We start from the raw sequence: 26,077 nt of genomic DNA, 5'->3' as shown, positions 1-26,077 counted from the left end.
TTTTTTTTTTTTTTTTTTTTTTTTTTTTTTTCTGGCATCGAGGCCACTCGAGGCAGCTAAGGGAGCCGCCAGGAAACGGCAGGCCTCGAGAGGGAGGCTGACGAGGCGTAGTCGGAGCTGGCAACGGTGAGCCATTTAAATCAGGCGTTGCTGACATTTTGCAGCCACTCGCCGAGGCAGTCACCCCCTAACCGTATAAAAGCAGACCCTAGGGAGTGCTGCAAACAGGACCGGCTTGGAAGTTCATGCAGGCAGTCTGTGCGGGGCAGTTCAGGTGGAGCAGGGAGGAGTGTGGGGAGGATTCTCTCCTCCCTTTCTCTCATGTGGGATCTCTGCCTCCTACAATTTATAATTCTAGGGAGAAAGCTACAGCAGAGAGTACTAGCAAGCCTGCTGGTTTACTATGGTTGCACTCCGGTAAAAGGCTGTTGTCCAGAAATGTGTGGAGGCCCCACACAAACACGAGTACACAGGTCTCTGGTTGCAGTGAGTGGCAGAGCCTGGCCCTTGCAGTGCAGCATGACAGACAACACCCGTGTCAGATGTGACCAGGTGAATGATTTACTCAGCCTTGTGGCTGACCTGAAAGAAGAGGTGGAGAGGCTGAGGAGCATTAGGGAGAGTGAGAGGGAGATTGATTGAGCCAGTCCCTACCATCCCTGAGGCTTAGGCAGCCAGCAGAGGCTCCATGAGAAACACATCAGTCCATACTGCCTTGCGAGCAGCTAATGGCAGGGGAACAGCAGGCAGAGTTCCCACTATTGTGAACCGCCTGTTTTTCTCCCTCTAACAACGATGGTGGTGAATTGGGGGACAGAGGGCAATGGTAAAAGGTCCTTGCTAGGTGTTACAAGCATAGCAGGTGTACCCATGCGGTGATTCCCCTACCTCCCCAGCTGCCCTTGCAAAACAGGTACATTGCTCTGCAAGGACAACTGGACAATGGGGAGAGTGGTGGTTCTTCCTACCTGGAGGCGTCAGCAAAGTCTAACCAAGCTACCCACTGTATTAAAACCTTCTTAGTAAAGAATAAAAGATGGACCATTGTCATTGGTGGCTAACCATTGAAGGGAGCAGAAGGCCTGATACGCAGACCAGACACACTACAGAGAGACGTCTGGTGCCTCCCAGGGGCCCGGGTTAAGGATGTAAGGAAGAAGCTTCCTTCGCTGGTATGGCCCTAGAATTAGTACCCTCTTGTGTTGTTTCAAGTAGGCAGTGATGAAATAGGAAGAACTCCTACAAGTACTATGAAGAAGGACTTCAGAGCCTTGGGGAGACTGGCCAAGGGTTTGGGAGCACAAGTTGTGTTCTCCTCTCTCCAGTTACAGGAAATAATGAGGGACTGGACATAGAATCACAGAATCATCTTGGTTGGAAGAGACTTTCAAGATCACCAAGTCCAACCTCCGACCTAACACTAACAAGTCCTCCACTAAACTATATCACTAAGCTCTACATCTGAACGTCTTCTAAAGAGCTCCAGGGATGGTGATTCAACCACTTCCCTGGGCAGCCTATTCCAATCCCTAACAATCCTTTCAGTAAAGAAATTCTTCCTAATATCCAACCTAAACCTCTCCTGGTGCAACTTCAGCCCATTCCCTTTCGTCCTGTCACAAGGCACATGGGAGAACAGATGAAATCCCCACCTTGATACAGGTCTCCTATAGAGAGCGATAAGGTTGCCCCTGAGCCTCCTCCAGGCTGAACAATCCCAGCTCCCTCAGCTGTTCCTTGTAACACTTGTTCTCTAGACCCCTCACCAGTTTTGTTGCCCTTCTCTGGACTTGCTCAAGCACCTCCATGTCCTTCTGTCCCTGTAGTGAGGGGCCCAAAACTGAACACAGTACTTGAGGTGCAGCTTCACTGGAGACGAAAAAAATATGGAACACTTGATGAATTTGTGTGTCATCCTTGTGCAGGGGCCATGCTAATCTTCTCTGTATTGTTCCAATGTTAGCATATGTGCTGGCGAAGCGAGCATGATGAGCCAGCAGATTAATGCTTGGCTCCGAGCCTACTGTCACTGGCAGGGGTTTGTTTTTTTTTTTGACCTTGGGTCAATTTACATGAGACATTATTAAAACAGACATGACTAGCTTTTTCCGCCAGCAAAAAAGGGGTTTAGGATGGGGGTTGGCTTCATGAATACAGCTTTAAACTAGGTATGAGGGGGATAGAGGTGGAACCAGGGTAACTAGGAAGGAGCCTGAATGTAACATGCCAGTTCTAGTGGGCAAGGAATGTGCTAGTAAGACCTTGCAGTCTTATATCTTGGTGAATGATGAGGATGACATAACATTTTGCAGGAAGGACACAAGGGTTGGTGAGAGGTTGGTTACTATGGAAACACCTGAGAATAAGATACCGAGCATCAAGAGTATATTAGGGCTTCTCCCTCAAAGCAGGTGGCCCAGCTGAGGTGGATTTACACTAATGCACACAGTATGCGTAACAAAGATCTTTATCAACAACATAGACAACGGAGTCGAGTGCACCCTCAACAAGTTTGCAGATGACACCAAGCTGAGTGGTGCAGTCAATACAGTAGAGGGAAGGGACACCATCCAGAGGAACCTGGACAGGCTGGAGAAGTGGGCCCATGGGAACCTAATGAGGTTCAACAAGGCCAAGTGCAAGGTGTTGCACTTGGGCTGGGGCAATCCCAGGTATTTATATAGAGTGGGAGAAGAAGAACTTGAGAGCAGCCCTGCAGAGAAGGACTTGGGGGTCCTGATGGATGAGAAGCTGGACATGAGCCAGCAGTGTGTGCTTCCAGCCTGGAAGGCCAACCATATCCTGGGCTGCATTAAAAAAGGGGTGGCCAGCAGGGAGAGGGAGGTGATTGTCCCCCTCTACTCTGCTCTTGTGAGACCCCACCTGGAATATTGCGTGCAGGCCTGTGGCCCCAAGCACAGGAAGAATGTGGAGCTCTTGGAATGGGTCCAGAGTAGGGCCACTAAGATGATCAGAGGGCTGCAGAACCTCTCCTATGCAGAAAGGTTGAGGGAACTGGGCTAGGTTAGCTTGGAGAAGAGAAGGCTCTGGGGAGACCTCATTGCGGCCTTCCATTACTTGAAGGGAGAGTATAAACAGGAGGGGGAAGGAGGAGGGGGAATGCCTGTTTATATGTGTAGATAGTGATAGGACAAGGGGGAATGGTTTTAAACTAAGACAGGGGAGATTTAGGTTAGAAATTAGGAGCAAGTTTTTCACTTGGAGGGTGGTGAGGCACTGGAACAGGTTGCCCAGAGAGGTTGTAGATGCCCCATTCCTGGAGGCATTCAAGGCCAAGCTGGATGTGTCTCTGGGCAGCCTGCTGTAGTGGTTGGCACCCCTGCCCTGAGCAGGGGGTTTGAAACTAGATGATCGTTAAGGTCCTTTTCAACTCAGGCCATTTTATGATTGATTCTATGATTTTCAATACTGTATTGTAATGTAAGATGTGAATGCATAACCTACTTACGTTGTCTTCACAATATGTAATGAGTAATATATATTTTGGCATACATATCTTGATCGTAAAAGGAAGCTTTTAGCATCTATTTAAGTACCTTTCAACAATTTTGTGGATTTTCCCTTACGTAGCCAGCTGTTTTTTGGGGTACGTTTTCTCCAGATTTATAACCAGTTCAGTAAAGTTGTCAAGATCAGCAGTTCTGAAACAGCTGTCATTATACTTATAATGGAATTTGCTGAAACATTCTCATATATCAGGTGTAATAGTAATCTTCATGATTCTAAATTTTAATATTTTAAAGCAGTATATTATTAGGTCAGACATTATTTAAACCACTAAAATTTGCTGTATTCTAGCATTTTCTTCCACTAATACTTGGTTTCTGAATAGTATAGCTTCTGCTCGCAAGCAGATCAAAATCCGTGGTCTGCAACATCATGAACTTGGCTGTTTCTCATAAGCATTCGGAGTTCACCAAAAGTCTTTATTCTGTTAAAGAAACTTCAAAATTTCCATTTAAAGAAGGGAGAAAATAGTGACTGATTAGAGAAACTATATGGTTTTGTTTGTTGGTTTGTTTGTTTTGTTTTTCAGAAAATAAATGTTTCCAGCAAGAGAAAAGACGATGATCTAACAATTTGGATTGGCGTATAACTATTCTATTTCTGGTTTTGTCGCAGATGTAATTTGTGACTTAAGAAAAATGCTTATTATTTTATCCAGGTAATACTTGTTATCTTGTTGTGCCTTGAAGTATGATTATTTTCCATGGTCAAACTATTCAGATTTTTTTTTTTTTAATTTACCAGGGGAAAAAAATAAAATTGAAGTACGAGGGGCTCATATTACTTGGTTTTTCATACTGACAAGGATGGTTAAACCTAGTTTCTGATGTTGAAACCTCATAGCAATGTATTAATTTCAAAGGGGTTTGGTTTTCCTCATCTTGTCCTGTTCTTCAGACCTTTCTGCTCTATGTATGACTCTACGTCTTTTAGAGGTCTTAGAACATATCTTGACTTATTCCATGGTCTCAGTTTTTCCAGACTCTGGATAACTGCAGAGAAGCCTGCCTTCTTGTCTGCTTTCCTACTTCTCAAGAATAAAGAAACAATAAATCTGGCTTTTTGGTCCTCAAATAGAATTTTGTACAAATTGAAATGTTTTCATGTTTGATTTTCTGATTTAAGATTGGCTTTATTTAAAAGCCTTTTTTCTACCCACCTTTGATGATACAGCTGCTGAAGATGAGCATGTGAATTTATGAAATGTCTTAATGATGGTGATGAGAATTAAAAAATAATATTTTAATGCATAGTATGAAATAAGTTACATAATCGAAGACTTCCAAGAAATTAAGATGAAAACTCAATTTGAACCACAAAATGTTTTTAAATAGTTCATGTGCAGCAAAAAAAAATATATATATATTATCAAGGTACATGTTTTGAGAGGGAAACTGCTGTTAACAACTCAGCAAAGTATTCAGCAAAATCGGTATCATTTAAATGAAGTATTTATTATATTGGTAGATTGAGATAAAAATTGGTAAACTGTCCTTGATATTTGGTACTGTGCCATGATGAGATGAAGATAACTGAAAAACTTTCATCTGTAATAGTAGTACCCTAAATAACCTCCATTTCATATTATTTTTTAAGAGTATGTTTGAAAAGAGTGTTCTGTGGATCCATTCAAGAAGAAGGGCTATGTACACATTTTCATCCAGCTGCTTTAGTGTTAGCAGTCCTTTTGCTTGCTGTGATGAACGTGAAGTCCAAGTAAATGTTCAACTGTAGACAAATTAGGCGTAGATCGTAACAATTAAGAACTTATTTTTCTCATCTCACTTCATAATGTAAGAATTCTTCCAAAGGAGATTAATGTTCAGTCTAGATAATGACCTGGAGTTCTTACACATGCCGACAGCCCACTGTGTCCAAAGCCTCTTTCCTTGTTAACAGAGAATGATGAGGTACCTCATTTCCTACTGCTATTTTAGTCACTGTGACTACACCTTAGCTCTTGATTATCCCACTGCTATGGATAGCCACACAGTTTCATTGGATGGGGTTCAAAATTAGAGTCCTAATTAAGTGTATATGTTTCCAAACAGATGAATATGTTTCGTAGAATGTCCATTGAGCTATTATTTTGTAAGAGATTGGTTATCAAGGTTTATCTACTCTGGTTTCTTAAAAAGATGTACTTGATCACTTGATCATATTTGCTTTGTAATAGTCATATTTCTTTAGCTAATTTCTATCTGTGTCCAGTTATAAGAAAAGTATATCTTTAATATTAAAATGAGTAGTGGGTATAGGGAAAAAAAAAAATTGGGCACCAACTATGACTGTAATTGATCCAATTATTATTTTATGTCTTTAATTAGCAGACAAGAAACAGAAACAGGGATACAACTGTAGTTTTTAAATTGCTAAATAAATGGGATTATTACTGTAATTCCTGATGAGGCAGCACTTAAATACCCTTGTATTGTAGTATTACTACTATTCTGACTGTAGCTTTTGTCTTAATACTACTACAGAATGCTTTATGGGTTCCAAAGCAATCTTTCTATGAATAATAAATCACTGCTCTTTTAGTGCCAGCTCTGACCTTTTGTGATTGAAATTTTAACACATCATCATAAAATAATGTCAATGTGAGAGAGAATCATCACCATGAAGAGTGATTCTACACAAGGATCCTTAAAGAGTTAGGTGGCTCTGATCATAATTACTCTTCAGTTACAAAAGGGTAACACTAGCCTGACAAGCTGTTAATACAAACAAAAAATAAACAGTGATACAATTCTCTAGAATAAAAAAAGTACTTTAAGGAGTTCAGCTTCTGGAAATTTTTCAGGAATCAGAGTCGGTGAGCACATGCAGTGGTGAGCATTCTCAAAGGTAAACCCAAGAGCTTCTCTACAAAGACAGTCTGTCACTAATATTAGTCTATATGAATATTTAAATGATGTTCTTGAATATCAGATGAATGGACATTCTTTAAAGATACAGGTGGTTTTCAGATCAGAATGCTCTGAAAGCTCTCCACTGCTTTACTCACACCTATTATCACACCTATTATATATATATATATATATATATATATATATATATATATATATTTATATATAAAGCGTTTTGGTAAAAAATGCTTGATTTCATTTTTCCCTCATTTCTATCTGCAAAATTTTTAGATTTGCACATATCTCTCTCCATTTTGAACAGGTGTAAGGTTGAACAGGAAGTTCTTTGGATAAGATTTTTTGCTGTGCAATAGTTAGTTCTATTCCTCGTGTAGTCTGTTGGCATATGGCTTTTCTATAAGTTAGTGAATGTGTAGTTGTTCCATTTTATTACAAATTTGAGATAATTAAAGTAGTTGTTTTTGAAGGGGAAAAAAAAGTCAAATCTGTACATATCTGTGTCAGATTCAACTTCTGTTACATTTCCATTTGTACTTCCACTAGTGTGTGCATACGTATAAACATACATATATAGTATGGAGAGTGAGAAAAATAGAATATGAATCTCTGAGAGGTGTAGGAAACCCATAGAAGCTAGAGTGTTATTTTCTCAAGCAAAAATACTGTAATATTTCTACCTTCTGTCCATGTGTGTTTACTTACTAGTAATTTTTGGCATTTAAAACACATTCAGTTGATTCTCTCTGAAGTTTCATAGCACCATATTTCACAAATTTATATATGTGGTCTATATAAATCTATGACTAATACAACCTGTATATATGAGTTATGAAAAGAAGTACAGTGAAATTTTTCCTTTATTTTTTTTCCCCATTCTCTCATGTCATCCTTTTACTTAACCTTTTTTATTTAATCCCACTTTTGTCATAATTGCATGCTTTCTACTCCATTCATTCAGCATCATTCAATTTTTGTATGATCTTAATATATTGCACCATTGGAAGGTAATCTTACAAAAGTTTCAAATGTTATCTACGTTTCTTCTACTCACATTATAACATAAGAAAAATTTTCACCAAGGAAACCGTAGACTTCAGAGACAATTTATTCTTTTAAATCAGACCAAAGTGTAGTGTAATTTAGATTAAAATCCTGGAATCCTCACAAAGTCAGTAATGTTCTGCTCATTACCTGGTAATGATAGTATAATTCTATCAAAAGGAAATTTTAATAATACAGCTGCATGTCTGAAACTTTACAATTTAGAATGAAGATGACACTATCCAAAAGCTTAAGAAAACACATTAACTGAAGCTAGAATAAATCAATAAATCACCAATGAAGAAAATTACCATTTTCTCAGCTAATATTTCACAATTTTAGCCTCATCCCAATAAAGCTTTTTTTTTTTTTTCTAGCTAGTGGCATATAAGTAATCAGAATGTCCAATCCCACAGAAAGGACAGAAGAGGTCACATTTAGAAGCTTCTATTTTTTTTCCTTGTTTTCTTTGTAACTGTCAAGTATGTATATATATAAATATATATTTTCCATTGTAGCTTTCCCATATTAATTATTACCATGTTAAACTCTTGTGTTACTGAGACAAGAAGTGCTGACTCCTGGAGACGGAGCACACATGCAAAATTTGCATACTGTCCAAATCAATGTGTCTTGCAGCTTACTGCAATCCATTGGTGACTTCTGATTAAACCACATAAATATGATCCCAGTTCACCTCCTACTGTAGAGTACATCAGTGGCAACAGTTTATAAGAGCTTTTAGCTGAATTCAAAATCTTGCCAAGTATGAAGATGTCAAAAGTCAGATTGTACCACAGTGATGAAATGTGATTATCTATAGTGAGCACTGTTCAAATCAACATTTTTATACAACTTAAGGAGGATGTGAACTTGCTGCATACCACCAACACCAACATAAATGAATCACATCAAATAACTGAAGTGCTGAGATACACAGATGACAACAGGCCAGTACTGTAACATTTCTGGAGAGTAATCTATGCAAAACCACCATATTTATAAATACAGGTGTTGAAAAAACATACTAAGAGGGTGTGTGTTTTTCTGCTTGAAATATGGTAATAGTTAACAATGGAATCCAAAATGTAGTCTTGTGAATTTACAGCTCAAATATAACTGGATTTCAAAATGTTTATCTTGTGTTTCTGTGGATTAACTTAACGCTATTAACTAAAAAAAATTCAGCCTTACTAAAAAAAAAATGTCACTGATTCACTGCTCAGTCACCTCACAGTGAGAAAGTGTTTCCTGATGGTCAGATGAAAACTCCCATGTTTCAGTTTGTCTCTTGTCCTGCCACTGGACACCACTGGACAGCACTTAAAAGAGCCTGGCTCTATCATCTGCACCTTCTCTTCAGGTGTTTATATTCATTGATAAGATCTGCCTCTGAGCGTTCTCTCCTGTGAGGGAAGGCCATAAAATGCTGGGAGTCTTCAGCCGAAAGAAGGGATGCTTCAGTCCCTTGATAATCTTTGTGGCCCTCTGTGTGGTACAGGGGAGCCCAGAACAGGACACAGTACGCCAGGTACTCACCAGTGCTGAGGGAGGAAAGTTGTGCTTTCCATTTCTCAAAACAAACAAACAAAACAAAAACAACAACAACAACAACAACAAAAAACGTTTCTAGGTTAAGAACTATGACTTATTTAAAACTGTGGAAATGAAATTAGGATTGGGCTGCTTTTTTTTTTTTTTTTTTTTTTTTTTTCTGGTAAAACTGGGACATATTTTTTCCACAGTGTTGTAGGTATCTGAGACAGTTAGAATAAGTAGTGTTAACCAAGGGGACAGTAGAGATGATGATCACAGGGAAAGTAATCACAGAGATTTCCAAACATCCTTGATTAGTAGAGGGCAAATACGTTTTAAAGGAAATAAATCTAAGAAGAAATTGGTGTGAAATGGAAATCTGCCCTAATAGCAATAGGTTTGGAAAATCAACTTTGGATTTATTGTAGTTAAAAACCCTAAGGCTGTCTGCCTAACACACATATGATATGAAGAAACTTAACAGATGTTTTACTAAGGGACTAGAATATAAATCAGTTTAGGAGCATTAATCTGTGCAGAGCTGAATTTAGTATTTTCTGAAGAAAAACTTCTGAATTAGAGGAGCTAAACAAGTATGATTTCCCACTCGTCCCACTGTGAATTACTTAAGGTTTTGTACTATAAACACTTCAGGGAGCAACCCATCTTCACTAACATTAAATTGGTGTGTAGATAGCATTGATTCAGGACATTCTTACTGTATACAACTGCATTTTTGTAAACATCTCTTCTACTTTCTCCATGATTTGTTTAGCCAGCTGTTGTTGTTGTTGTTGTTTTCCTTTTTTATGAATAGAAAAAAAAAATCATTTTAAAGCAGTTAATGGCATCAGTAATGGTTACTCTTCAGTGCTTACTAAACCATTATGTTCACAATGCCACAAGTGAAATTTGGCAGGTTTGCAATTAAATATTAACCATCCTAAATACTCTGTTTCACAAAACTGTAGTAAAACTATGAAAATACTATGAAAAAGCAACAAGGCATTTTTTGTCTCTCACACCTCAGCCCGGACTCCTACCTGTTCCCCATGTACACTGTGATTCCTTCTCCAACTATGTACTTCCAACAAAACGATTATAAGAATCACTCTGTCCTCATCACTTAGAATCCAGATGTATTGCCAGAATTTGCAGTTGCATCTGTTACATTTTGAGGCCCGACATTACTTTTAGTATCATCTCCAAGTGACTTTACTGCCCTTTTCATCCATGGTTGGGTACAGAAGATTATTCATCATCAGTTAAATGTCTCTTCCTCTTATTTCAAATTAGCTTATCTTTCTTAAATTGGCCTTGTAAACTAGCTTATAAACAGCAATGTTTGTGTTTTTGTGTTGCTGTCAGAGATGTATGTTAATTCCAGAAAATGAATTGTGTTTGTATAATGATTTTTAATTGTATATTTAAAAAATGTTTGGAAGAGAAAAATCAGTAGATTTGTAGCAATTTAAATTCAAATGATGTCATCCATCCCATTGTTCATCCACAAAAAGAACAAATTTTAAAACCAGAATCTCAACAGTAGTGGCCTCGTACTTTATCCGATTGCAAGAGGTACCTTCAGCCTGCCTTAGGAGAAATAAATTGGTCTCTCCCTGAAGAAAATCTGTTTATCTTTGTAAACACATCTCAAGGTTTTTATTGAAATAACCAATCATATCATAATGTTTTATATATATAGTCCCCTTTGCTCAGACTTGATTATTAATACTAGATACCAATAGAGTTTTTGTAGAAATTTTAAATCACTAGTCAAATAAAATGAAGATTTATTTATATACTCTATTTATACCCTATTGTGTGTAACCTTCAAACAATAATCAATTCTGCTAGGACTATGGATCCTGAGTCTACCACTCAAAGGTCAAAAGTAAGAACAATTGATCATCTGTTGTATACTTGTATATCAAGATATATAGTCTTTCTTCAGCATGACTCTCATTAACATTTCTAGAATAACATTCTTTTAATAGAGTTTTGTCAACTGAAGTCTGATGTCCTAACTTTTTTCCCCAGAATTATACCAAAATTTTAAAATCAGGATTTGGAATTGCAGCAAGCTATTTTTACTGTGAGAGGAGCCTGTTAGTTACAGACAGAGAAATCAACTATTATGTCATTTAGAAGTTTTTACAATTAAAAGTTTTATTCCTAGAGGAACTGAAAGACAATTAAATGAAATGCTCACAACAAATTAAATGCTTTATAGGTCAGTCATCCCATTAGGTCTCTTTAGGGAAGCTGTTCTCATATAAAGCATGCCATAACCTATTTGCATAATGATTCTATCTTAACTGTGCCTTCTGCTCTTTTATGGTGTGTTGTTTATCCTCGTGCATGGCTGATATAGTAGAATTGTGAAGAAAGTAAAAGCTGCTATTTATGGCAGACCAAACATTGCACCATTCAAATACATTATGTAGGACAGTACCCAAACTGCAAATATGATTTAACACAGACATCCTACTCCCCCATTACAACAGCTTAATTGTTTGAATTTTATACTGTTACTGTCATTGTTTTTATAAGATTACACACACACACACAACTCTACCTAGAGCATGTGAAAGAAAATACAAAGTTTCTGAAGACAGTACTAATGGTTGGAGCTTGTTTGAAAGAGCAAAGCCCTTTCCACAGCAGAAAAAACCCTACTTCTGAGAAATGCTCATCTCAGGTACACACTGGCACGTTTTTTCAAATTTTTTAAGTGAAGAAGTTTCATAGAATGAGTCTTGGTTTCTGGCTTTCCATTATAGGGTAGTTATTTTTTATCTTTGTGCAAAGTAAGCGATGTAGCTAGAGATCTTCTTGGTGTGTAGCCAGAAAGCTCTTCTTGTTTTGTTTTGTTTTAAGCTATATTGTTTTCAAATTGTTATTATTTTTTGTCCTCCTGTACTAAAGAATTTTAAACACGTTTCTGTTAGTAGCATATGAACTCACAAGTGTCATTTTAATTGACTAACTGTAGGGAGCTGCGATTTTCCTGGAAACCCAGTTTAGTCATTCTGGCTTATATAACCTCAGCAAATGAATAGGGAGCCCGGAAGTACAAGGTGTCTTCTTCTCTGTTTAAACAGAGGTTCTCAGATCTTAATGATACTGGTTGCATTTTCAAGGTACTGGCTGCATATTTTGCAGGGTCTTTCAGTGATAGAGCAATGGGATCAGAAGTCCCTAGTTGTACAAGCAACGTCTTTTACTAAAGTAGTTTCTTGCAGTTTACCGTCTTTAAGCAGTTAACTTCAGAGTCAGTCATTTTTCAGTTCCAGTGCAAGGCAAGAGAATTCAAGAACAGAGCAGAACCACCTCTATTGGTTGTAGAAAACTATTAGGATTACTTTATCATCAAGCCATACATCAATCACAGCAAACTTTTGTACATGCTGTGCCAATGTTACTGATTGCACTGCAGCACAACTTACAGTTAGGTTTTTAAAGATGTCCAGTTCATTAAACTATCTGACTTACTCTTGAAACACCACTCCTTTTCAGTTTAGAAACTTTAAAAGAGTGGTTAAGTTTTCAAAAAGGCAAGGTACTCAGCAGTTCACAAGAGCTTCAAAAATAGATAATAAAAAATAACAATTTAAAAGAGAAAATTCTGTTAAGAAGTAAGGTTTTAATTCTTACCTTCTTAATATTTCAAGCATCGTGCATAGCCATTTTGGTCTTGTGTTTATGCAGTAATTTACACTTTATTCTGGCATGTGCTGCAAACTACTTTTGCCTCAAGTGTCTCGGTCCCGTGGTTGGTAATATTCAAATGCCACTGTTGCATACCTGCCCTTGATCCTGTGCCTGGAACACCATTGACAACATGATTCAACTGATCCTACAGGCTTTATTAATGAGGAATTTGAATTTTTCTTTTCAGGGCAGTTTCTTCATAAATGTGATCCTCTCCTATTACTGGCATGAAATCTTACTGCTTTTTTCCAGAGCTTCTTGAGAGTATGTCAACCTCACTACAGCCAAGCATAAGTTAGTATCAGTTCCAGTTGGAAAACTTCAAGACTGGATGCAGAAGTGTCAGCCAGCCACTATCTTTGTTGCAGTTAGCTAAAATACAGTTCTTACTACATTATTTGCCTGAGCATTAGCAGGATTTAGACTTTTCTCCATACAGACTCTGGAAGTTGAGAATTACTTTATACTCTTTCATAAATTATTCCCTTCCAACTAAATGTGTATTCCTCAGGATGAATATGACACTAAATGTCATGTAAATGAATTAAGCAATTTTCTCCAGAGGCCTGAAATAACTTCCTTCTGTTACTAAGGAATTTCAAGCAACATCCTCTAGTGGACGTTTGCAAATTAAAAAGATCACTTCTGCTGTTCTGGTGTCTCAGACCTTCTTCCTCTTAGTGTATGTCCACGATCTACCTTTCCTCTTCACGATATGCAAATGTTTGTCACAGTTTAAACTTAAAAAAAAAAAAAAAAAAAAAAAACACTACTGTTGGTAGAATTGAAGAAATGATCTCTGGAGAATAAGGTTAGTGTATATATTTAATGTGAAATGAGTAGTGATTCAATCTCATGCAGACAATGAACTTCCCTGACCAGATGTGCTTTGTATAATTCTTGCCTGACATTATGCTTGAGTGTACTGCTTTTGCAAATGGCAGCAAAATTGCTGCTATTTACCCCTGTGCTGTTAAATACTTAGGTGTCTATGTTGAATTATTTCATGCTTTGAAACATAGTACTACTACTGTTTGCTGTGAATATATTATTTTGAAATCTTTGAGCGATTTCTCTATGTGGAAAAGGAAGATTGTGTATAAATTGTTTCCAGCATTATTTTTGTAATAAGTATATATCCAGAGGAAATTTCTAGTCATGGCTGTAGCTACTACAGAGCTCAATTTTCTTTTCCTTCAATTCTCTTCAAGTTGAGTGCATCAAAAAAATAAGGCTTCCCTTATTTCTTTACCTCATGTACAGATAGAATATCTGTACCAAACCTGAAATAGGTCTTGTTGGTTTATACACACCTTCCTACTGTAGTGGAAAATGTAAAGTAAGAAATAGGTTATATAACCTGTTTTCAAATGTTTTCACTGGTATAAAGTACTGTAACTCTTCCATCTGTCAGGAAGGATGTAGGTATTTTTTGTCCCAATTTTGTCTAAGAGCTAGACTTTGACCTTTTATATTCTTTTTTCTGGATGATGCTGAGTATTCAAATATCTAAATAATTTCATGATCTTTTTTATAAGTTCTAAAGCATACCCATGGTTTAATCTGATCCGCTTTCTGTCAGGAAATTTGATACTGTGTTGTTGCTTATGTGTGGAAAGTGCCACTAAATCGGCATGTTTCATTTTGCTCCTATACCAATAAGCCTCAAGCTAATAATGTAAAAAATTCTGTCTGCCCATCATATAAATTTGTGGAGGAAACTCTCCTTTTAGTCCAGCAAATTGTGAACAGTGAGGAAAGAGTTCTGTGGTCACTTATTTCCATGCTATTCAGGATAGACAGGAAATTTGGAATAGGTAATGATAAGAAGTAAATTCAAAAAGCTTCTTTTGCTTACCCAACATCTAATTCTTCAGCATAAATTTAATTTTTACAAAAATCCATCATCCTGCTTTACACAAATTAATTTTTACTTTATTTATTTATTGCATTTCTTTTGAATTTTGTCTTTTTATTTGAGCTTTTATACAGAAAATATTTGCTGTTACTACAAAAAGAAATAAATGGCATACCAGGAAAACAAATTTGCATACAAAGTACAGTCTGTGGCACATTCTGCTCGATTATTTTACAATTTTAATAAGGTGCATTATGACTATTTCAAAATCCTGGTGAATATGAATAAAAGAGTGTGAAAGTTTGCCGTGAAACTAATATAGGTATAGAACAAATATTCATGCTTTAAACTTTGCAGGCTTTGTTAGAAAGAAGTATTTAAAGACTTCCTCTGGAAGTGTATTATAGAAAAGACTTCTTCCAGGTTATAAAGATCAAAATTACCACGTACCAAACATTTTTCCAACTAATTTAAAATAAAGGATGCTTGCTGATGCCATATTTTGTATGCCCTATGCCGCATGTTTTACACAACTATTATTATGGAAAGTATAATTGATATGATTAGCAGGCATTGGTTTTAAAATCAGATTGTCTAGCAATGGATTATTTACAGCCTATCTTTGTGACTGTACATGATGCCAAATACCGTTTATGAATGAGATACTGTTCTAGAAGTATGCCCAAATGCTTGAATTTAATTAATTTGAAGACAGAAATTTGTGTTGACACCTTGAAAGATTGTAATGTTATGGCTAGTGTTATAAAGAGAATATTCTGCCAGATTTTGATTCATCATTATTAACATTTAGCATTCAAAGAAGCACATAAAAATACCAGGCCAAATGTTCCAAAATCTCAATGCTTTCCTCTGTCGATATCAGCAATGTCTTACCAGTTTTAACACACTTCATTAATGAACACCCCATGCCAGATGTGCTCCTGTTTAAATGCCTAAAAATAACTCTTAAGTTGTTCCCTAGCAAATGTTAAGCTGACATAAAGATAAGCTTATGGCAATAATTATATTGCTGCCTTTAAGGTTTATGTTGCACTTGTAATTGAACACAAAATTTGATATTTTTACATTGAGAATGGTCTTGAGGCTACTACCTAGGAACATTAGAGAAAAGTTATGATGTAAAGATAGAAAGGCATATAATTAATTTCGTCTAAGAATTATGCTTAAAGTAGACGGCTGAGCAGACGGCCATTTTTTAATCTGAAAATCCCATCATTTGCCAGCTGTAGTGTGTCACATCTAGCACGTCTGGCTCAAATACAGAAACATTCTACCTTAAATGTTAGCAGGAATCAGGAATATTTTGTCAATGATTTAAGAAATAGTAATTTCTATTTATAAGAAAATAGTATGTAGGGAGAAGCTGATAGTCTTTTGGGCAGGGGATAGAGTGTAAGGTGAAAATAAAAATGGCAAGGGATAAAATAAAGCCTTACTGAAATTTTCCTCCTTATGATTTAATTAATACATAAATGTTTAACAACTTTGAAGTACCAATACTTATGTAACCAATTCTGTTTTCTTAAATTACTCTTGAAATATCTGTTGAAATTGAGGCACATTTTCCCTATATCCTTTTCAACCTGTGGATAGTATGCATGACAGGAATGACGGGTGTTAACCCACTACAAAATAACATCTTTTCTACGTAGTATCACCTGTGTTTTTAACACTGTTTTACAGGGTGTCTGACGGTGACATCCAATGTGTCCATCTTGCCAAAGATGGTTTGCTTGTCTGCACTTCCAGATTCCTCCACATGTGGGGAAGATATGTCCATAATTTTCAAAACATCAGTTGACAGGGTCAAGGAAACTAGCAAAGGGAATAGTCATTGAATACTATCAGTTTATGTTTGGTTACATCTTTACTACTGTTCAGAGAAAATAATGTAAGATATTGTCGAATTTCTGTTGTAAGCAGAATACTAATAGTCTCAGATATATGTGGACTTTAGATTCCTCTTTCCATTCCTTATTTGGAGTAAAAAACAGGGTTCCAGGGTAAAAACCAATGTATTTTTGTGTGGCACAGCCAACTTCTGTAAAATTATCTAAATGAGAACTAAAAGATGTAGCAACTTCTAGCATATAAACTGAGAACATTACAACTGAAGAAGATGTAAGGAATCAAACTTAGAATAATTACTATTTAGATTGTCAAAATATGCACATGCCATCCAGTATTTGTAGCTGGAAAGAAGATTTTTGGAAGAATATGATCAACAGAAAAGCTGGGGAGTGACAGCCAATTGACCTGTCTTTCCTTCTGTCACAAATGCATTTGGAAACCACATCTAGGGTGGGGAGTGATTTCCTGTCCCTGCTGTGTCCCTAACAGGGTCTCTGAGGATGTTAATAAGCAAAATACTCTTACAATTTTAATTTGCAATACTGTTCTTTAAAATAATGTCAAGTAATGATGCACAGAAGAGGTGCCAAGAATCTGCCTTTCATACAGCTGAGTCTCTAAATACATTGTGCTTTGAAGAACCAGAGGAAGAGAGAGCTACATAGGAGTTTACAATGTAAGTAATGTCTGTTCATCTGCGGTCAGGTCACTGCTTTCCTGCTGGATTGTCCAGGGTATGTCGAGCAATGCTGGGGTAAGCTAGTACTGATGGCTTAAGGATTTTTCTGTTGTATTATTCCCATCTCTCTCTACCTTATGCTATGGAGCAGCATGGTTGCATGGCTCTGCGGCACTACAGGTCACCAGATCCACCGGGACAGCCACTAATATGGCAGATTGCTTGAGCTTGTCACGTAACCTGTCAGTCACAGGTGGCTTTTCCCACCAATAGCTTCACTTATGAAGTGTTCATTAATTAATCCTTAATAAGTAATGAAGCCCTTAAAACTTTTTTTTCTGTAATAAACATTAAATGCTTAAATAATATTTACTTGTTAAGTACCAGAAGGAGAAGAAAAATCCAGAAAAAAAAAAAAAAAGACAAAAAACACATCGTATTCTTTATTCATATAGTACTGGAGTATATAGTCGTAATTGTGAAGGTTATTATTTTGACAGAAGAAGATAAAGTAGCTTATAATTAGTACTCAAAATGTGCCTCTATAAAAACTAGGAGTAAGCTAGAAAGTTTTGTCTTGACTAATTAAATGTCAAACTACTAATGTTAGTATTTCAGCTACCAAAGACTTTGCAGAGATTGTGTGTGTGAAGATGTAAATAATGCTGCCAGCAACTTCTCAGAAACACATCTATAGTCAATCTGGAAACATATAGAGCCAATAATAGAATAATTTCTTAAAAGTTTGAATATGGTCATCAGCATTAGTGTGCAAAAATATAGTTTTCATTATAGAGATGAGACTGGAAAGAAGTAACTGTGTTCCTGTGGACAAGGGCTTAATTCAAGAGAAAGGCCTCAACTTAATCTGTTTTAAGCCAAAATGAAATTTAGCACATACAGAAAGTCTAGCTGTCCTAACACTTATTTAGACCTCTTATATCCCTTTCTGTATAGCCAAGGAGGTATATCTTGAGAACATTTAATCCTTTAAATGATTTAGGATGAAAATACATTTCAGAATTTCATCTTGCAACTCTAATTCTGTTAGTGGTAGAGGTTACAGTGAGCTACTTTTATTGATATAAATTATACACTTTAAAAAGTTTTTCCAGTTATTCTATATGGTCTGACGCCCAAATAGTATTCATATGCATGCTTCCTATTAGCTTCCATAGGAGAAAATGCTGATCTATTGGCTCATTATCTGGAAAAATATTACTTTAAGTGCCAGTGATCTTCATTCATTCTTGTCCAGAGCAATTCTGAAGATTTATCATGACAAAGCGTAATTGTAGTTAGAGGTACTGCTGTTGTCTTTGCAATAAGAATGAGAAAACATCAGCAGTAAAATAAACAGTAAAATAAACATCAGCAGTAAAATAAACAAAAAATTATTTTTCTCCATGTCTTTAATTTCATGAGAAAATGGGAAAAAACACCTGGAGTTATCTGTGAATCCAAAGGTACAACCTGAAAAATTCTCTATTGGCTCATTACATCCATTATCTATCCTCATTTTCTGCCCCTTTTTCAACTGAATCATATACTATTTCCTTCTGGACTGCTGTTATTCTCTGCTTCATTAGCTGCTAATGAGTTGAGATACAGAACAGCATGTCTTCTTTATCCTTTCCTAGCATTTACTAAGAAGCTGGGGGCGTTATATATATATGTGTGTGTATATATATATATACTTATATATATTTATTTTATTTTATTTTTTTCTTTAGGTAGAGGGCTGGTGGTTTACGAACTATCAAGATTATATCCAACTCAATACTCATAGATTTAATTGTACTTACAGTTTTATTTAATTTTGGGTGAAACTGAAGATTGTCTTTGATTATTTTAAATCTTAAAGATTTATTTGCCCCTCTCTTCAATTATTTATTTTATTCAGAGCTGCAATATGCATGGTCTCATAATTTGAGAATGGTAATGAAGGTAAATTGAACTATTTATTTTTAATCCTTATATTGATGTTTACTAGCACAAGGAATGACGATTCACACCTACTCTGCATGTCAGTTTACAGACTATTTGCAATGCAAAACAAATAAAATGCTTTATACAGATTGGTGATTGAAAAGTATCTTGGACAGCTATGATTATGATGACACAATAATTTTAATGGCTTGATAATATGCTTCAGTTTTAGAAATTTAAGTGTTCTGATGTGAAAAGAGATTCAGGCAATGTACCTTCTGGCAATGTATTTGTCAGTAGTGCATTTTAAACTGTTTGAAAATATGATGTTGGACAACATTTATCTATTTTTCATATTAAGGGATTCTTAAAAGTAAAATTCTAGAGTAATGGCACACCACTGAAAAATGACCTATAAAATTGATAATTAATAATGCTCTTACTCCTACAAAACATACTTAGAAGTACTAAGGAAACATTTTGAAACATTAGTGTTGCATTTGAATTTAGAATTTCAAAGCCCTTTCACTTGCATTTATAAAATTATTTATAGATGTTATCAGTTTAACTGTATATACTTCTAGTGGAAATGAAACATCTCGTTTACAGAAATAGTTCATTTTAAGAAGTTGTATCTGTGATTAATGCAAATATCTTATTAGCTTGATATTTGGGCCAAGATATTTGAATATAATAATGAATAAACTTAACATTTGTGGAAAATCTCATTTGTAATTCAGAACAGACCCCAAGCTTTCTTCATTAGATGACTGAAACTGGTTCATAATATTAAAGAACTAGATAATCAGAAATTATTAAAAGGCCTAAAGGCATCATGTAAAATCAGCCAGATATGTCAGTATCTTGAGACTGCTAAATATCTTTTTAAAATATGAATCAGCTTTCATGACCTTGAAAGTTCAGACAAGCCCATAGTTATAGTTTGCCATGAAGTAACTTATAATCATATCTGCATACAGGACTGCCTTGTTCTGTTGACTATCTCTTGGAGTAAGAAGGACATCCTGCTACTTCTGGTGGGCGCTATCTTAAATTTGGTGTGGTTTGAGAAAAGATATATTATTTAGCTAGTAGGTAACCCCATTAATTCAAACAACCATTTTTGAATACCAGCAATGTTTATGCTGTCAGAGTTGCGTGCTATGTACTTCTCTGGTAGGAGAAATGAGTCTCCTTAAATTATCTATTGTTTTCCATACTGGGTGAGCTTCACCCAGGATTTTACTGCTTTATGGTTTCTTATGATTTGTGAGCTTAATCATCTAATAGGACTCTTCTAGCTCTGTTGGGGGCCAGAGAGCTTTTATGTTTGACATAGTAAACAATAAAGAATTATAATACTTTCATAATGAATAACAAGAACTGTCAACCATTAAAAACATAATCCATCTGTAAAAGTATTTGTGGTTAAAAAATGTAAATACAGAAAAAGATGCAAATGTAGCATATCAATTGGCATAAGTTAGTGGCATTGTTTTTCTGAAATGCCACTCTGCTGTTAAATAAACAACACCCACCATCATGACCAGAATAGTAAAGCAGAAGTTTGGTAGTTTTGGCACTGGTTTAGTAATGTTAAAGAAGGTTTAATAGATTTTTTTTGTACCATTCACAATATTTTCAGTTAATAGCTCTCATCATACATTCTGCCAGATATAAGCATATTTAAATGAGCTTAATTACAGATGAGAATGACATTCTGTTCTCAAAACACTTGGTATTTTCAGCTCAGTACAACTTTTTTGCATCTGATTCAGTGTGATTTCTTTTTTGAATGCCTTTTAAGGAAAGCTGTTATACATTTATGCAATAGTCATAGCAATTTGTAAGGTAGTATATATATTTATATATTAATGTCCTTCTCTTGAAAGTTTTCCTTTGACTGTTGTTCTTACTCCTACCCTCTTTCTAGCTATATAGCATATGTGGCCACAGGTTTGAGTGTGAGCCTGGAGTCCTGCTTGTATGTAACAGCTGAAATTGAAGACTGCGGCTCAGGACTGTTTTCCACTTCTTTGCACTCTGAGGCCAAACTTATTTCTGAATCAATTTAAAGTAAAGCACAGTTGAGTTATTCATAAGAAAGCTCTGCCTACTAATTTTAATACCAGAGACTAAACATGGTCACCCAGAAATCATCTAACATGTTTTTTTGGTTCTATGACTGAGAGATGGGATTTCCAAATTCACTTAATTAGTATCTAGGCTAATCAATTATTTAGAAACTATATGGGTTTAATTTTAGTCTCATAAACAAACAAAAAAAGAATTTAGGAAAGGATTCTATAAGGAAATATGTCTTTTCAGGTTTTATTTTTTTTTTTTCCAAATTGATTCTTGAGGCAAGAAAACAGCTTTGAAATGCATACTGTCTTCTAGTCTGTCCAAAATAAAAATGCTGAAAAGGAAGTATTCTCTTTGTAAGTTCTGGGACTTCTATGGAAAAAGTAACCCACCCTTTCTCTACTTCTGTAGGTCGGTTCTACCAAACTGATTTCTTAACTGGGAGTCATGATAATTCTCCAACAATGACAAAAGCAGTAAGACCTTCAGCATTGGAAACATTGACTTACTATTTAATTACACTGAAACAATAATTGATTTTAAATGCAGAACACAAGATTATAAAGAGATTTTCAAAGACATTTAATGTATAAAACTAATTATCTCCAGAAATGACAAAATTTGAAATGCAACCAGTTTAAAAATAATTAAATACATTTTACAACATACAATATTATAATTGACTACTTGAACAATTAAAATTGAAATTTCATGCCTGGAATTCTGATCTGTGAAATGTGTTTAAAGGTGCAAGTTTAATCCACATGCTGTATTGATATCAGATTACGAACCATACCAGTTATTCTTTTGAATTCGGTTGGCAAAACTGATTTTTTCTTTGAATAACTTTTTTTTTGCTCATTTATTTCTGGGAGTATACACAGATTTGTTTCTAAGCAAGTCATTAACTGGTAATTTTTTCCTGTCTTCTTAAATTTCAAAATGTGATGAAATTATTTTTAAAATGCAGGTTTTCTCAAGCAAATAGGTTCTCATCACTCTATATCCACTGCATAGGAAGGGATGGAATCTACATTTTCTTGGGATTATTTGTACACTTATTTTGTTGTGTAGGTATAGATGTAAATGTAAAACCAAATGTTCAAGTTGACACGTAATTCAAAATGACATAAAATAACACATTTGGGGTCTCAACATATGTTTTACTCTGACCTTCTGGTAACATCCAGTGCCTTGTCTTAGTCATTGAGTTTAGAAACCCAGCTCTGCATTGAGAAAGAACCTGTGAAGCAAAATTCACCTTCAGGCAGAAGAACTGTCTTTCCATTGAAGGCTGAAGTTGGCCCTGTGTCTTGCTAAGGAAGGCAGTAGTGTGCCATGCCCTAGGTCCTTCTCTAGGGCTGCACATTAACACATTATGTTGTGTCTATTAAAAATAATACAGAAAGACATCTGTGGATATCACAGGCCTTTACTAAAGCTTGTAATACATAGCCACAATGAGACTTCTGTTCTCCGCTACTTAGATGTGCAGAAATGAAACAAATTTAAATACCATATTGCAGCAGAACCAAGACAGCATTGGAGTAAATCTCAGACTTTGAGGGGAAATGTGGGAAACTTCTTCCTCCCTAGGCAACAGCAAAATTTCTGTGCAGCAGATCAGAAAAGTTGTCTGGGAAAAATATGAAAGGCTAGCCTCAATAAAAAGTTTCAGAGTTTAAATTTGAAATAATCTTATTAAACCAAAGTGAAAATGCCTTTAAATCTCTCTAAATAAAATGGACTTGCAAAAAATATGAGGAAGAGTGCACCATGAGTCCATGCAATTACCTAAGAATAGCATATGAAAACTCAGTTTAGTATGGTGTTCTTTTTATATCTGGATTTTTTTTTATCAAGTTTTATTTTTTATCAAGTCAGGAATGCAAATAAAGAAATCTGTATGCATCTTAAAATAAGAAATAAGAGAATCAGAAAAGCCAAAGATTACTGATTTTACACAAATAGCCATCTACAGATGAAGATGTGAGGAGGGAATATGTTTAACATCACTCTATTTCAAAGCAGCACAGGATATTGCTTAGTTAGCGGGATTTTCAGTTCTGCTTTCTACCCTTGATAGAAAGGTGAAAACGTGTAGATCTTTGCTACTATTAAAAAATAATACAAAAATACATCAGTTTAAAAGTAAAAGAACCTGACAATTTCTATATAAAGCTGCTTGCACTCTTCTGCTGCTTATGTGGCCATGGCAGATAAGTTATTACATAAGATCAGCTTCACCATCATAGTTATACTTATGAAGATAAAATTGAAAGTCCAATTAAACACAGCTAGCTAGAAGGCATGAAAGAAGTAACATCATTATCTTATGGTTCCTATTACCTTCTAACTTAAAAAGGAATGCATAGAAATTATCAATAAACTGCCTATGCTAAATATAATAATGAAAGGAAATAGATATATGCCCTTAGAAAACAAATAGGAAAATAAAACAAAACAACAACAACAAAACCAAAGATATTTTTATACAAAGAATTATAATATAATAATAATAATTAAAAAGATACAGTTTAACTTCTCTACATGCTAGTTTCTTAGTCAATGAACAGCTATTTAATTCAGTGTATTCTTCTCTATTCAGACTTGCTTTAGCTATGTCTACTAGTTATTTTAAAACCAGTACTTTTCCATGGCTCACTTGCTGATTAAGAAGTTGGTTTCAAACTTAATCGTGAAATGTGAAATCATATAAAAAAAAAATATTCAGATATTTAAACCTGCCCCACCAGTATGTTTCAAAGTATCAATTCCAGCAAATGGGAAAGGTATAAAACATACTCAGGAGGAGAGAATTGTAGGTAATCATGAAAAATCAATAAATCATGAAAACAACAGTGGTTAAAACATTGTTATATTATCACTGTTTCAGAAAAGAAGTGGTGCCACTAAATATATTTGCACATTTTGAACACATTAGTTTAGGTTGAAATTTATTAGGTCGCAATAAATTTCATATGTTTTATGTCACCAGTAATGTATAAAACAACTTTCATCAAAACACGTTGATCTTAATCTTAAACCATTTATGACTTTCTTGAATGCTATACACTGGTATCCAGTATAGAAAAATTAAATAAGAATTCTATTTGCTTCCAGTTTGCTTTTGAATGGAAGAATATTTTTTCCATGATTTGTATATGTAAGTAATTCTTCTGAAGTTCTTCCATCTTAACTAGAACTTTGCAATGATTGCTAGTACAGACAACACTATGGTTAAAAACTGTGCAGAAGTCCACCTTTAAAATTAAACATATATTAGAAATACTTTACATTTTCCAACAGAGATGGTGAAATAACACTTCAGGGAGGCAGATAAATACTTAAACATTAAAGACAGAAGAGTAATGTGTTTTAATCACAGAGTAATTACTCTGTGATTACATTACAAAGAGTAATGTGATAAAGGAAAAGCTGAAGCTAAGAGAAGTTTAAATTTTAATGATTTTTTTTTCATTCAGACTTTAAGTAAATTATGTCTCACATGGCAAACTAAATCTTTAGAGGTACTGCCAGCATATACTACCAAATAAGTTTTGCCCGCTGAAAAAGCAGTGTTGCTTAAATAGGATTGACTTCAGACAAAGTTTTGGATGGTCTTTTGGAAGGTTTTCCTTCCTTTGTTTTAAAAAATACATTTTTTTTTATTTTTTTTTTTTTTTTTTTTAACATTCATTCATTTTAAGTCAATGGAAGTTGTTTATTTTGTTCTTGTTTTTTAGCAGTTAAAGTTATGACCTGACAGCTATTTAAATACCTATGGAGATCCTCATAGTTTGTTTTTCATGTTATCTCACTTTATGTTTTGTTTTTGCAAAACAAAAGCATAGTTTGTATTCTTCAAATGTTTACAGTCAGTGAATCACAGGTATATGACCTACCCTGGATCCTCTTGCTTTCTATGTCATGAAGCTCACTGTAATTTTCACAGATTTACTCACTGATAATTAACTCTGAAATTCAGAGCACTAAAGCCTTTTATTTTCATAAGCAATAGTGAAATGCTCCCCTCAGTACTTATCCCAGAAAATGAACAACTTTGAAAAAGAGCCTAAGAAGCCAAAAATATGCTATATGAAATATGCATTGACTCAGAAGAAGGAAGAAAATCAATAGAGTTCTTATAAATTCCATTAGCCCAAGGGCATCAATGACTTGCAATATAAGCCAACATATTAAGTGTTTTGTTTTGACAATTTACTCATAAATAAATTTATACTTTCTCAGCATAGTAACTGGCAGTGCTAAAACCCACGGCTTTGGTATATGCATCTCCCTTTTCATCTCCACCAGTTGTAGATATGCTAACTTGGGGATGTTTTACAGATGATGTCATGTCTTACAAGGTTTTTAGTATATCTTCCTGACTTACAGAAAACATCAAAATGCATATATGCAGATGCCATCACATTTTTTGATATATTGAAGCATGAGATAGAACAGAAAATAACATAAATACAGTTTGTTCAAGCAATGGCTATATTTGCTTTCACAGATTTTATATTCAAAAACAGATTGCAAATATTAAGTGAGCTTTTTGTAAAAACTATACTATGTATTCCTGGCTACCTTACTGTGGTGTGGTTACTCAGAGAAAACATCCTTATAGAACCACTGTTTGAACTGCATTTTTGGTGCAATTAACTCAGTGTTCTATTTAATGTATACAAAAAGCTGTGGATTTGATGGACTTTTATCAAGGTTCAGGAAATACATGTTTCAAATCAGAATATTTTTCCTTTCGTTTGGTGACATTTATCTGTTAGCCATAGCTTACAAATTGTAGCTTTCCTGATCAAGGAAGAAAATGATGTTTGCTCATAGCTCCAGACAATTTTCAAAGCAGCCACAGATTCAGCTTTTCATATGGAGTGTACTTCAGAGGAATGTAATAAAAATAAAATAAAATAAAATAAAATAAAATAAAATAAAATAAAATAA

General features: G+C 35.1%; 1 long non-coding RNA gene and 1 other non-coding gene across 2 annotated transcripts in view; one reads left to right on the top strand and one right to left on the bottom strand.

Annotated features, from left to right (window-relative positions):
• LOC118166108 overlaps positions 1–26,077 on the top strand; it is a 75,223-nt gene that overhangs the window by 22,809 nt on the left and 26,337 nt on the right. The window lies entirely within an intron of this gene.
• Positions 1,881–1,987, bottom strand: LOC118167273. Its single transcript, XR_004751070.1, has one exon. It is a non-coding gene; the product is annotated as a U6 spliceosomal RNA (small nuclear RNA).

The sequence above is a fragment of the Oxyura jamaicensis genome, chromosome 4, assembly GCF_011077185.1.
Source record: "Oxyura jamaicensis isolate SHBP4307 breed ruddy duck chromosome 4, BPBGC_Ojam_1.0, whole genome shotgun sequence".
NCBI classification, from domain to species: Eukaryota; Metazoa; Chordata; class Aves; order Anseriformes; family Anatidae; genus Oxyura; species Oxyura jamaicensis.
Note: the sequence above shows the minus strand (reverse complement) of the source record. Positions and strands in the feature narration are given on the sequence as shown.